We start from the raw sequence: 15,492 nt of genomic DNA, 5'->3' as shown, positions 1-15,492 counted from the left end.
ATTCAATTTCGATTTTATGAATAAATTAGATAGAAATGACGACTGGAGAATGTGGTATAACGAATGTGTCGAGACATACCATCGTATACCCATTATAATACAGAATGATCAATTAATGTTAACTGATGGGTTTGACGATGTGAAAGAAAAATCTTGGCCTAATGCGGTTCATAAACTACGAAAAGAGTACGTCGTTTTTATTCAAAAAGAGGAACTACTTTATATTAATTGCAGCCCACTGAGACTCCAAACACTTACTGAAAAGATACAAAAATACCGCCAACAGAAATTCATCATTAGTAAATTATCGATAATTACAAACGGATTCGAATTGAAAACTACCGACATAGAAGATAGAATTGAGAATTTGGTAATTATTCATAATGAAGTTAAAATGTATCTAAGTTTCTAGTTGCAAAAATAAAAAAGAACCAACAACATAAATCACTTGTGTGCATGACTCATATTTTGAAATCTTAATATATAAAAATCACGTGTTTGTTTTCCACCCCGTGTGTAGTTTGATCTAACTTGAAATATAGGATATCTCACTTTTAGTCGCAATATTATTTTATTGCAAATTTTTTTATTTGTTTATACTACGTAGTAATAAAATGTTACGTATACGCACCGGCACTCACATTTTCAGGTGTTGCGGATATACTTCCCTGTAATTTGTTGATGTTTAATTAAACAACGTGCTTATCAATAAAAGATATTATAGCAAATGATATCAAGTATAGAACATCACCAGGCCCATGGAGAGGGAGAGGAGGAATAGGGACCGAAATATTGGCCCGGGTATCCCTAGAATGTGTTTATAAACATACGATATCGCTCTTCCACACCACCCAAGGGGTCGCAATACAGGCGCGTTACCGATTTTTTTTTTTGGTGGAGGCCTATTTTCACCCATATAATATATTTTTTATTTAAAATACAAACGAAAATAATACAGTTCATAATTCAGGTAAATAAATATAGTATACGATTAACATAACAAACTTAAAAATAATATTTACAAAATAAAAATAATATTTTATATAAATTGGCTTAATCATACATAATAATATAACATAAACAAAACATAACCTCCAAAAATAATTCAAAAATTTAAAAATTTTTATCGGAAAAACAAAAAACCACCTTAATAACGAATAAAAATCATATAGATACTACATTAATGTCATGCTTGAAGCAATACGCCTTAAATAACCTAAGTGACTTAAATCTAATCTTTTTTTCATTACTCTTTTAATTTGTTTGTTTTTTTCATGAATTTTTTGTTTTTTTTTTTTTTTTTTTTTCGCCGTTATTTACTTTTTGTACTTGTTTTTTACTTTTTGTACTTGTGTTTCAGCATAAATAAGCTCCCTTTGTAAGTCAGATATCAATTACAGCGTCGCACGACTTCTTCCAACTATGACTTTAAGGCGGCGATGCCAAGCTTCCACACTGTTTTGCGTTCTTGGAAAAACTTTCGATGTAGGGTCATCGAACACGGACCAAAATTGTGTTAAATATTTAGGCTGTGGCTTTTTACCAAACACATAATTTTGAAAGCTCCTGCAAATCGCTGTCGTCAAATGAATTACGCAAACTTGTGTAATACTCTGAGATTTCGCTATGAGGAACCAGTGCTAAGCTTTTAAGCATTCGTACTTGGATTGAAAACTGCTCGCTGTTGTCATACTTGCGGCTTAGTCTGAAAATATTTAATAATCATTTTATCTTAAATGCAGGAAGTTGCGGTTATGCAATAAATTTACCCTTCTTTTTGAACTTTTCGCCAAATATTTTTCCCGAAGTGAAAGAGGTACCCACTCTGCCATGCAAATGCGAAGCACTCCCTTGCTGCAGAAATAATAGCCATTTCAAAATCACTAATTATACGCGTCGGATTCAGTTCGATACCATAGTTCAATGCGACGTTCTCCAACTCACCAAAAAATGAAATACATTGACTTTGATTTTTGGTCATAAGACAGAATACCAGCGGAACAATTTCTCCTTCTACTCTTCCGTGTATGGAAAATAGCTGCCTCATCATCGTTGGTACAACGTCAAATGTACCGTCCATAATCCAGCAGTCGCTCTCATTTAACAGCTGCAGCGAAGATTTTGTTCCAAACATAAGAATGCTTTCGCCATCAATAACTTTCTCACTTAAAATAAATAGTTGACCTTCCAAAACATAAAGTGACAAGGAATGTATATTTCTTCAACACAAGTTGGCTCTTTAAAACGTTTCAAACTGTTCCGTTGTCTTTTAATTTTTAACTTAAGGGCATTTCTTGATGGCAGATAATCTCCAATATGTTTTTCTGTCATAGATACCGAACGCTGAATTATTTGGCTAGGCTGCAGAAAACTCGAGCGAGCCATATTTTTTAACCAGATTATATGTTTCTGCAATCGATTTTTTATGCGCACATGGATCATGAGAATGTTAATTTCTTTTTTCTTGTATGACATGTTCACAGCTATCAAATTGTGTGACAATACGCACGGTACATTTGTTTTTAATTTTCTCAGAACAAGTCCAGTTAAATATTTTCTTATTTTTTCGTTCCAAATAGAAGAAGTAGCCATCGACGTTTAACATGTCTTTTCCTTTATTGGACTTTACCACAGTTATATTTTCCATCATAAAGCAATTATTTCACAAAAATATTTAGCACGAGTTTATTAACGAAATTGAACTATATTGTTTATTAATGAAATTGCACCTCCAAAAGCGTACCGGTATGTTAGAACCGCTAAAGAACGCCCGGTATACTCACAGCTTTTAGCGGCAACGCTTTGTTGGATACTATGAACTGTTACGTTGCAAAAGTTAATTTTATATTTTTATAATTTTTGTTATAAACTCACAAAAAAAAAATTCAATTCAAAAATGTTGTTTATATTTGACAAAATAATCACCGATTTGACAACAGCGCACAGTGTTTCGTTTGTTCTACACAAAGCTAGCTGGACAAAAACAAAGTTCTTATTCCAAGAAAAGTGTAGCGAGAAATGACAGAAAACAAACAAAATAACGGAATTTTTGTTTTTTTTTTTTTTGATATTTTTGCTCATATATATTAAGTAGTTGAAGTGAGAAGGCGGGAGTGGCCGTAAAACGCATTGATTAATTTGCAAAATTCTTGTTGAATATTAAGCTTCATATTTCTTTTAAGTGAACACTTTTATTAAATTTTTTGATGGATGCTAAGCTCGCGGCTAAGTAAAATTTTTTAATAGTAATTCTTACGCAATTAGAGTATTTTCAATATATTTAACAATCCGTTATTAAGAAGAAAATTTATTTTTTCTCTATATTTTTAAATTTAGGGACAAAAAAATTACATTCATCCGCGGACATCCGGGCTAAATTTTACATATGTTATAGTCGCAAGTGTTCTCTAACATTCGAAAAAAAAAACCATTGCGAATTCTTTGCACATCTATTTTTCATTTTTTTTTTTTTTGTAGATTTAGTTATCTCTACATATAAAATAGGATGGATGTACGTATCAGCTCCGACGAGATATTTGAACCTTTAAAGCTGATCTACAAACGGCAAAACCAATTCACAGGTACAGGGAATAAACACGTAGCCATAAAACACACAAAAATAAACGCGTAAGGTCAAGAAGAGCACACCAAAAGCAAAAATGCGAAGATCACTGACTTCAACCTGCCACAACCTACCGCACCAGTCACCAAGGCATAAAAACAGGTACATACAAAGCAATCCTAATGCATGTATAACCACACAGGAACGCTACACAAAACAACCCCATTTGGTAGCATATACGCCAATACCTGAATGTAATATAAATACTACACAACTGATAACAAATCAGAACGATCAACGACACTTAAAATGGCAGCACAACAATCATCAACTATTCACCCTGTCGGAAAATCAACAACACAAAGCAGTTTAGTTATAACCGACCCAAAAACGGAGTTTTTTGACATTTGGGTTCAACATTCGAAGGAAACCAGATATAAAGAATTATTGAGTTTTGTTTTACTTAAGTACGATTTAAGCGAAGGAGCCGAGTATTGGATAAAAAGTTTAAGCTTACAAATACCGGAATATTCGTCGAAGCTGGATCAAAATTGGAACACTTCTGGAAGACATAAGGAGCGATTTTTGAATAAAAACTCGGAGTGGCTTTCGGGTCCAGACTTCACATTTACAATAACGGTGGGTTCAAAGTTGCCATCAGGCCAACCAACCACTTCTTCAGGTAACCCCCGCCCCAGAAGACGAAAGAAGAACTTTGTTAGCTGAAGTGAAAAAACCAAACGGCGTCGAGTGGATGACCTCTTGAAGAAGTTCTTGAAGATGTCCTGGTGAGTTACTTTATGCGGCAGAAGTATCAACGCGTATGTCCGGAAACAGAAATGTTGCTAACATTATAAAAAGATCACAGGAACCCACTCAAATATCCGGCAAAAAGATGACACGTGAGCCAGATGCAAGATGCTTGAGCAATGTAGAAGCTTTAGCATACTACGTAGATAGCAAGTCGGGGACAAATCAAATCAGAAGTGGAGCATCAAGGCAGGCCATAAGGTTTATCCATCATTTTATAGTCTAAGAAAAGCTAAGGCAGAATGCTATCCAAATGAAATTGATGTGGGTGAAACACGTGCGGAAATTAAAGTCCAGTCCATATTAGATAAAACTGTTGAGCGTTTAGTTTTAGCAAATCAAGAAGTTTTTGTTAGTTTATTACCTACAAATTTGACGTATACTTTAATAAGCAGGTGAGGTTGCGATTGAAGCTCTGGCCATAGCACATATAAGCAAAAGTTTACATGCAGTTCTGACACTGATGAGTTCTTGTTTATATTTTCTTTCGTTCCTCTTCAATTACAAGATGAAAAAGGTAACATTGTTTGGCAGAATCCTCGACCTTCTTCTACCATGTATTGTCGTCCAATTTAATTTATTTTTTCTAAAGAAACAAAAGATTTTATTGATTTTGAAACGAACAAAGTTTTAGAGGAGATAAATGCGTTGTTGCCAACAAAGTACATGCTCGAAGAATACGAAGTTTCCGTAAATTACAATATGCTTCTAACAATGATTAACGGAAAAGTTTGCAATGCTTTGACTGAAACTTCTTCCGCACAAAAGTGTTATATTTGTGGTGCCACTCCAAAAGATATGCATAATGAGTTACGGGACTTCACGCCTAACCGAGATAATCCTGGTTTAGGTTTGTCTACTCTCCATGCATGGATAAAATGTTTGGAATGCTTGCTTCACATAAGTTATCGCCTCGAAGTAAAAAAAATGGCAGGTTAGGAATGAGGCAGATAAAGAGAGTGTAAAGCTACGTTCCAACGAAATCCAGAATTAATTTAAAAGTGTACTTGGAGTGATAGTAGATAAACCAAAACCAGGTTTCGGCAATACCAATGACAGCAACACTGCTCGTAGGTGTTTCGAAATCTCTGAGGCTAGTTCTGAGATTACGGGATTGGATGTAACGCTCATCAAAAGATTCGACACTCTCCTTCGGGCATTAGCATCTGGGTATAATATAAATATCAAAAGATTTACAAAATTTGCGGTCGAGACTAAAAAAATATACATAGATCTCTATACATGGTTTAATATGCCTGTTACAGTTCATAAAATCTAAGTGCATAGTACTGATATTATAAAAACAGAAATTTTACCTATTGGTGAACTTTCTGAGGAAGCACAGGAAGCCCGTAACAAAGATTTGAAATAATTCAGGGATGATAACACATAAAAGCAGTCGCATGAAGCCACGAATAGAGATCTTATGAATATGTTGCTTATAACATTGGATCCCTTAGTTAACAGTTTTAGGGAGATACCTAAGAAAAAATTTAAAAGTCTGACTTCAGAAGTCTTAAACTTACTGTCCCCCGATAATTTTGAGGAGTCAATAAATACCCCAGTTGTTTTAAGCTTTCACAGTAGTGTTGCTGATGCTCATGACTATTCCACAAGTGACTCATCGAATGAAAGTGATGATAGCGAATAATAACATAATTATAAAAGATAACCTACCCTATAACCTGATCCAACAGGTTTTATTTAATTTAAATCTATTGTCTTTTCTACTCTGTATTATACTTTACTTTTAAGTTTTTGTAATAAGTTATTTTCACTAATTAATTTAATTATTTACATTGTTGTTATTATTATTGTAATTCACTTTTACATTCCTGACTGGTACTATAAAATAAGTTTGTAAAAATTGTAGTGCCAGGATAAATACTCAAATAAATACAAAATATTTATGTACATATGTACAGTCACTCACATAAATAAGAAGACACCCCTTTTTGGACAATTTTTACAATTTTCGCTTTCGCAAATTTATTTTAACTAATTTCCCATAAGAAAATTTGTCACGATCTATAACGAAAACTAAATTATATTTAAAAAATGTTTGAAAAATTCGACGAATTTTCATAAAAATTTTAATTTTTTTTCTGAATTTTTAGAATTTTTTGGAGTATTGAGATTTGTAGTCCATTCAATTTAAGTAAAATAAAGTAATATAAGAAAGTCGTTTAAATTATTTTGGATCTATGTCACTTATTCACGTGAGTTACTGTATATGAAATAAGCAAATGTATGCGTATGAAGTAAAATGTTGGATAAAAATAAAGAAAAGACCATATGGCTGAAAAAAATGACGTAGTTGTAATAAATGACTGCATATGAAACGGAAAATCTCATAAAATAATTTTGTCCAGCTAGCTTGTTCTACACGAAACACTGTGCAGCGGTGGGAAAAAACGGTGATGAACGAATTTCTACTGTCATGACGGCAGGGTTGTTCTATGCCCGGCCGCTATATTAAGTTACGGTGACCTTCACCGTCTTCTTAGTTTCCACATAATTACTTTTACATTGCAATATTTTTGACAGCGTACTCTACCGCTATGTAACGGCCGCTATATAGCGGCACCGCTTTCGTGGAAACCAAGTCTTTAGTATGTAAATATATATATATGTATGTAGGTACATAGTATACTAACCCCCCGATTCTGTGTTCGTTGACAAATTACCAAGCTTGATAAATAGTCAAGAAAAATATATTGGTATCAAGTTTTTTGAACTTTTTGTCAAACTTAATAAAAATAATATGGTAGTACAAAACAGTAAATGACAAGCGTGACATTAATGTAGTATCTATTTGATTTTTATTTGTTAATAATATTGTTTTTTGTTTTTCCGATAAACATGTTAGAATTTTGGAATTATTTTTAGAGGTTATGTTTTGTTTATGTTATATTATTATGCATGTATGTATAAGCAAATTTATATAAAATACACGATTTTGTTCAAATTTCGGGGAAAAAATTTCCAGAATTTTGACTTCCAGAATTTTGTCGATCCAGAATTTTGACTTTCAGAATTTTGTCGATCCAGAATTTTGACTTCCAGAATTTTGTCGACCCAGAATTTTGATTCCAGAATTTTGACTTCAGAATTTTGATATTAGAATTTTGACCGTTTCCCATGTTGAACCATGTTTTGATCATATAATGCAAAGTATGGAGAGCACTGTATCGTTGTATGGAAATCGCTTCTCAAAACTGATAAAATCTCTGGTATATGCTTATCCCAATAGGTATGGTCGGGTTTATCCTTCAGGAAAATTCTAATTTTAGACACAATTTCCCTACTGACTTGTTCTGAGGCGTTCGCTTGAGGAGAATATAACCCAGTCCTTTCGTGTGTCACCCCATATTTTCCTAAAAATTGTTTCATTTCCTTCGAGATAAACTGTTTACCATTGTCGCTATGAATAAAGTCGGGGACCCCTACAGCTGGCTCTCTGCATGGGCTTTAGCCAAACAAACTTTGCAAAATGGTCCAGAACTATGAAAAGAAATTGATTTCGCCGTTTAGATCGCGGATAAGGCCCTAGAAAATCGCAATATAATCGCTGAAATGGCCTCTCGGATGCAAAGGTGCTCCCTATGGTCGGTCTCGACAGCTGATTTGTGGATTTTACAGCTTTGCAGGTGTCACAACGCTGGACATAGTCCCTGACGTGCTTAGCCTGCTGTGGCCTAACGCGTTCCAGGATTTTGTGTCACCCACCATGGTAACTCTGGTTAGTGTCGTGTGCCAATCTCACGGCTTCCTTCGGCAACCGCAAACGCTATAGCGAGTCTTCTTCCCCTTCCACCCCCTTCCGAAATTTAACCCTCTTGAAAATGATACCATCCGCTACTCGTAAGTCCGGAAGAGACTCCTCGGTGACGGTCCTAATCGAATCTAGATATTCGTTACTGCTAAATTCGGGAAAGACTAAATCTATTTCCCCGGGTGTGGTAGTGAAAGTCAACTCGTCGGCATCAAACTGCGAAAGCGCATCGGGTACTACATTCAGGGTGCCTTTGCGATGTTCCATTCTAAAGTCGTATCTTTGCAGCAGTAGCGACCACCTCGTCAAACTCCCGCTCAAGTCTTTTTGCGTCATAAACCACTTGAGACTGGAGTGGCCCGTGATAAGCGCTTTACGCTGACTATGGCGGCGAGACATACCAGCTCGTTTACTGCATAATTGCGTTGGGCATTATTCAGCTTTTTCGAAACGAACGCGATTGGATGCTCAGAGCCCTCATCATCGATCTATAACAACACCCCGCCAACACCTATTTTGGAAGCGTCGCATTGGATTACAAACTCTTTGGAAAAATCGGGTTTGGCCAGGACAGGGGCGGAACTCAAGGATGCTTTAATTTTTCGAAGGCCTCTATAGCTTCAGAGGTATGCTTGAAAGGGCCTTATGACTTACGAAGGCAGTCGCCAAGGGACATGCCAATTCAGCAAAATAGGTAATAAATGCCCACAAACCTACGAGGGGATTTAGGGATAGGAAAGTTTTGCATCGCTTCTATTTTCGCTGGATCCACTTTCAGGCACCGGCTGCCTATCAAGAAACCTAATTATCGGACTTCCTTCTGACAAAATATGCCTTTCTTTAAGTTTATTGTCAGACCTGCGTCGGTCAAGTACTCTGCCACTTCCGCCAGCAACTTCAGGTGGTCCTCAAAGTTCGTACTGCATACCATTAGATCGTCCAGGTAGACGAAGACATTCTCCCGCAGGCGCGAAGGAATTGCATTGTCCATCAGCCTACTTATAGTCAGCGGTCCATTGCACAGATAAAAGGGCATTACCTTGAAGTGGTACAGAGACTTCCCCCGGAACCGCGAATGCTGTTTTTTCCTTGGAGGACTCCGTCGATTTGATCTGAAAGAACGCGTCCGTCAGATCAGTGCCACTAATAAAGTGCGTATCTTTCAGTCTGCTCAATAAGCCGTTAATATGAGGCAACGGGTATGAGTTCTTCTTAGTTACCGCGTTGACCTTTCTGGAATCTATACACAACCTAACCTTACCTGGTTTCCGGACCAGTATCACAGGACTACGCCACGGAGAGTTCGATTCTTCTATAACTCCCAATTCGAGTAGCCTGTCTATTTCGCTAAACGCTTCTGCTTGCCTTTGTGGCGAAAGAGGGAAATGTTTGCTTTTTATAGATGCCGCATCACCAGTGTCAATGTGATGCTCCACTAACTTTGTTTGCCCCAGACCTAGCTTTTCGAAGGAAGGAAAGTCTCTATGAACTTTTGTAAATCTCTTCTCCGGGTTGGTGACAAATTATGGAGATAAAGTTCTTCGTCCTTTTCATTGCTAACCTCTATGCACTCTACACTTGGGAATATTTCGGAAGCTATCGCAAATGCTCTCCAAAAATCAACCCCGAAGTAAGCTTCTTGGAGAAGTGAAGGAACAAGGTAAAAACGAACAACCTTTCCGGTATTTTTGAAGGTGAGCGGTAAAGATGTCGAGCCAAAGATTTTTTGCTTGTTGCCATCCGGCCGTATATATTAATGCATGTAGGGGCTGATAATCGAAGCCGTTATCTTTTAAGGATTCTACACCATTCTTCCACAAGATGGAGACGTTGGCTGCCGAGTCCAACAACCCCACAATAAAACTGTTTTTGACTTTCGTCTTAACGAGAAGCCTTTCATCCTCCGTAAGCATTAACCGTGGTTTACAGCAATCTACGCTCCTTTTCTCTCCGCTGATATCTTTTCCTGCACCTCAAAATATTTTCTGATACCGGTTGTTTCTCAAAAATCGCCTGTCTTATTTACTCATACCTATGTTCCCTTTCTTCTAGATTAAGTGATACTTGCATCTGGCAAGCGGCATCCCTATGCCGGCGTTGAAGAATTCTGGTCGGTTCGCCCATCGATGAGGACGTTTGACTATCGGATTCAGAATTATTTGAATTATCCGTACTGTCAGGGAAAGCTGCTATTACCTTTGGGTATTATTTCGTCAGGGTACTACTACTTCTCGGAAGCTCATCACCTCTCTGCAACCCTGTGCCGGTGAGAGACCCACCCTCCGGTTCAGCGCACGGGACGACGCCTCGAGCACTGGATGGTATGGGGGCTATGACACCGAACGAGGTTCCCGCGCCTTCTCGCTCGGGTACTGGTTTCCCTGCCTAAGTTGGTCCCTAGGGTATTTTGGAGTAAATATTCCCCTATGACCGCATTTAAGACAAAACGGATTCCTAATGGGTTCCTCTCAGTAAATATAAGAATGCCCCATAGCCTGACAATTCCAGCACTGGATTCCCGAATAGTGCGGTTTCCTGTTTATTTATTTATTTATTTATTTATTTATTTATTTATTTAAGTTCAGTCTACAGAATTTAATTCTTACAGACTAGATATAATACGCAGTTAATCAATTAAAAATAGTGTATAATTTTAATTTAAATATACTTATACTATCATTAAACTCAATAACGCTTGCATAGGCATTGCATAATCTAACGCTCCTAGCAATCGGCTCGTTCATGGCGTAATTAGTAGAGTGGAATGTGTCTACCAATAAGCGATTATTTCTTAAGTTACGAGGCGGGTCATATAAATTGACCAAATTAGATAAGTCGTCACAGTGTATGTTATTATTAATGACATTATAAATAAAAAGTATTGAGAAGTATATTCTCCTATCATATAGGGACTGCAAGCCCATTAGTTTCCGTCTACCAATATAAGAAGGAAGATTACCTTGCCACGGTAACTTTCTTAGAGCAAATTTCGTGAAAACTTTTTGAACTCTTTCGATTTTGTTTGAGTGGCTTTCATAGTATGGGCACCATATTAGAGAACAATACTCTAGTCTGCTTCGAACAAGAGATATGTAAAGAGCTTTTAAAGTGCAAGGATCTCTGAAATCCATTGAATTTCTTCTTATGAACCCTATCATAGAAAAAGCTTTTGATACTATTAAGTCAATGTGTTGAGAAAATGTTAGCTTTGAGTCGAAAATAACACCCAAATCTTTCATTTTGGTACTTCTAGCTAGAGCACAATTGTCTATATTGTAACTAAATATTATGTTGTTAGACTTCCTAGAGAAGGTGACAACACAGCATTTATTGATGTTCAGTTTGAGACAATTCAAAGTGCACCACTGATTCAGTGAATTGAGATCGACTTGTAACTTATGGCTATCACTTGCATCACGAACGGTACAAAAAAGTTTGACGTCATCCGCGAACATTAGGCACTTAGCGAATTTAAAGCAATTCGGTAGGTCGTTAATAAATAAAAGAAATAGCAGTGGTCCGCAGTGAGTACCCTGAGGTATACCTGACCACGCGTCGATAAATAGTCTTGAGGTTGTATTCCCTAACTTAATAAATAGTTTCCTGTTTGACAGAAAACTAGCGAAGAAATTAATGAGAATGCCACTAACTCCGTAACTTCGTAACTTCTGCAAAAGTATGGTATGACATACCTTATCGAAGGCTTTGGAGAAGTCTGTGTAAATCACATCAAGTTGTGCCTGCTTTCCGAACGCACCCACTATACTATTCGATAATAGGGTCAAGTTCGAACAGGTTGATCTTCCAGGAAAGAAGCCGTGTTGATCTTTAGAGATAAAATCCCGAACATGGTCAAATAACTTTGATTGGATTATGTAGTCGAACAATTTGGCCAGTGTCCCCTGTATAACGATAGGCCTATAATTACAAACATCATTACGATCACCAGACTTAAAGACCGGCACAATGTGACATAACTTCCACTGGTCGAGGAAAGTACCCTTATTGATACAATGCTGGAAAAGCTGGGATATGGGATTAGCTACAGTATAGCAGCAACGCTTGAAAAATACAGGCGCAAATCCCTCGGAGTCATGTTTGGAACTGGACTTTAGCGATGAAATAGCGGATAGTACATCCTCTTCGGCGATTGAAAAGGAGGTTATAAAAGGTAAAGGTATGTAATGAAATGTAGGCGATATAGGAATGCTATGATTCTCATAAACTTTCTGAAAAAACTTTGCAAACAAGTCGCAGGACTCGACAGTATTATCAGAGATAGCGCCATCATATTCCAAGTTCGTTGGGAATCCATTTCTTTTCCTCCTGGAATCTATGAATTTCCAAAATCCTCTCGGATTTGACTTTAAATTCGTTTCAACGGTATACATATAGTGCCTAAATAAGAAGTTATGAAGATGATCATACTCCTTTCTTAAATGAATGAAGTTAAGACGATTGATTTCAGAACTATTATTCTTGAACTTCTTAAAAGCCTTATTCTTTTTATTTCTCAAGTTAGAGAGTCTTAGATTGAACCAAGGTGGCTTGTTTTTAGCTGCGCATCTTTTTAGGGGAACAAAATTAGAGATGGCTTCAGAAAAAATGGAACACAATATCTCGTACGAAGTATTGGGACAGCCGGAATTTTTCAGAAACTCCCAATTGGAAGAGTGCAAAAAATTATTTATAGACTCATAATCGGCACTCATGTAATCACGCCGAGCTAGTGGTTCATCTTTTACGGTATCGAAACTATAAAACATAATACTAAGAAAAATAGCCTCATGATGAAAACTATTATTCAAAATTGGAGATAGACATTCATGGCATGATACTTTTAAATTATTCGTAACAAATATTAGATCTAGGATTTTATTATTGTCATTCTGAACTCCGTTACGTTGCAGGAAACCATGAGAGAGCAAAGTGCTTACGACATAGATTTCGACGTTGGAGCTGAGATTATGCGGTATTAAAGTTTTATTATGATTTTCCCAAGAGATATTGGGTAGATTAAAGTCGCCTAAGAAAATAATTTCATCACCAGACTTTAGAGAATTTGAGATTGCAATCACATTTTCTAAATGTTTTACATACATTTCTATATCACTACCAGGAGGAATATAAGAAACTAAAAGTATTAATGATTTGTTGCTAGTAAATTTAACTCTAACACAGATTTGATCTAACAACCCATCGGATAAATCAAGACTGATTGCGTTACTGCACAAATGTGCTCTTACAGCCAGTAAAACACCACCACCCTTCTCGTGCCCAGTAGCTAGAACATCCCGATCCTTTCGGTACACATTATAGTGATCATCGAAGTATTCGCTTGAAGATATGGCACAGTTTAGCCAAGTTTCAGTAATAGCCACGAAGTCATATTCATGCAATGATGTATCGCGACGAGTTTGGCCCGCTTTGGTGCGCATGCCACCAACGTTCTGATAGTATAAAGAGTATTTTGAGCTAATTGATACGTTGATATTTTGCGGCACCACAACATTTATGTTATTGTTGCTGCCTCTCCCCGCTTTTGAAAAAATTTAAACGGCTGCACTGTTACATTGGCTGGCCAAATGTTAGAGCTTAAAAGCTTATCGCAAAGTATAGGAGAGGTTCCAAGTTTAAAATTTACTCTTCTTAAAGAGTTAGTATCGATACCTCTTTTAATAAGCGCATTACAATATAAGTTTGATGATTTAATTGACGTATGCTTGGAGACGTATTCCACTATATCATTAGCAGTCACTGACGGTTTAAACGAAGCCAAGTGTAACCATTTTATGGGAGAAGCAACAGCAAGTTCTTCGCTTAAATTGCATCCAACAACAACTCTACGACTCTTTGCATTCTTTGTTGCGCTTTTCTCCCTATTTTTCTTAATGCCGAGATCGGCAGAGCTGGCATCAGCTGTATCACTATCACCCTTTCTCAAATTTTTGTTATGACTGTTAAGAGCTTTAGAGCACGCAACATTAGCAGTAGCAGCGAAAGCAGCACCGGCGGCAGCAGCATCAGAATAAGAGCGAGGTGAAACATTCGGTGTGCTAGACGAATTGGAGATAGCTTTAGAGCACACAGCAGTAGCAGCACCGGCGGCAGCAGCACCAGAGTAAGAGCGAGGTGAAACGCTCGGTGTGTTAGACGAATTGGAGATAGCGTTGACATTTGCATTTTTGTCATCTAATGATATTGTTGGTGGTTGAATATTGCTATGAGAGCTTGGCTTAGCAGAAAAATGGCTCTCTGTGACAGCCATACCAGATGAACCATTTGACGGGAGATTAGTGATTTGCAACGTTGCTGATTTCGGTTCAATAACCTTCGCCTTAGAGCGCGTCACCATAGCGCCGTCTACAGTAAGAGAATCATTATTTTCCTCTTGCTGGCACTCACCACAATTAAACAATTTCAAAAATGTGTCTAATGCACTGATATTTCTAAGAGCTTTATCGATTTTTGATTGAGAGAACACAATGGCACAATTGTCACATCTAAACATTATATTTTTATTGTTTTTGAACAAATTTAAAGAACTTGCCGATATGTTTGCACATTTTAAATGAGTTTTAGACTTGCAAAAACCACATTGAAAATGGTTATCTTGCAAACACTGTGTATTACATTTTAGACACGTTTTCATTGTAAACAAAACCTTTAAAATGCGAAAATAGAAAAAAGACTCAGAGCGCGAAAGAACACGTCCGTTCGCTACGCTGACTTGCGAATTGCATCGATACTCCATCGTCTCTATCTGTAGGTCGCAGTCCTCGCCTTCCGTCCTGATGTCCGGGGTTATCGTGCGGGCCTCGTTTACGTGACGTCCCGGGTACGTGGTTCCCAATAACTTGCTTTCCTTCAGCACTTGTTCTCCTCTGCGTTCTACATCGCGTAGATCATGAAGGGTTCTCATTTCCGCGTTGAAAAGCATCAGCTTAAGGCTACTGTTGGCGTTCCTTCTTATGATGTCAATCAATAAGACCTCTGGCATTGGTTCTCTTAAGCGCGCATTCAAGGAGGCTATGTCCATGTGGAACACGTCATAGCACTCACTTAGCTTCTGCTTACGCATGGAGATCTCCATCATGATCTCATGGTCACTTTATAGAGTACTGAACTCAATATACAGAATAAATGTTCGCTCTGTAGACGTGTTTTTGTTTCGCTGACAAAGGATTGCTGTTTTCTTTGCTTTATTTACGTAAATTTGTACGAAATAAGTGTTTGGTGATATATTTATGCAATTCTGCTAGTTTTTTATAAAAGTGGTTACATTCCAAACAAGCAAAAAGCTACTTTAATCTAAAATCTTCGAGTTGGTGTTTATTTTTGGTTT

Source organism: Eurosta solidaginis, chromosome X, assembly GCF_040869045.1.
Source record: "Eurosta solidaginis isolate ZX-2024a chromosome X, ASM4086904v1, whole genome shotgun sequence".
NCBI classification, from domain to species: Eukaryota; Metazoa; Arthropoda; class Insecta; order Diptera; family Tephritidae; genus Eurosta; species Eurosta solidaginis.
The sequence above is the reverse complement of the archived record's forward strand: the minus strand, read 5'-3'. Positions refer to the sequence as shown.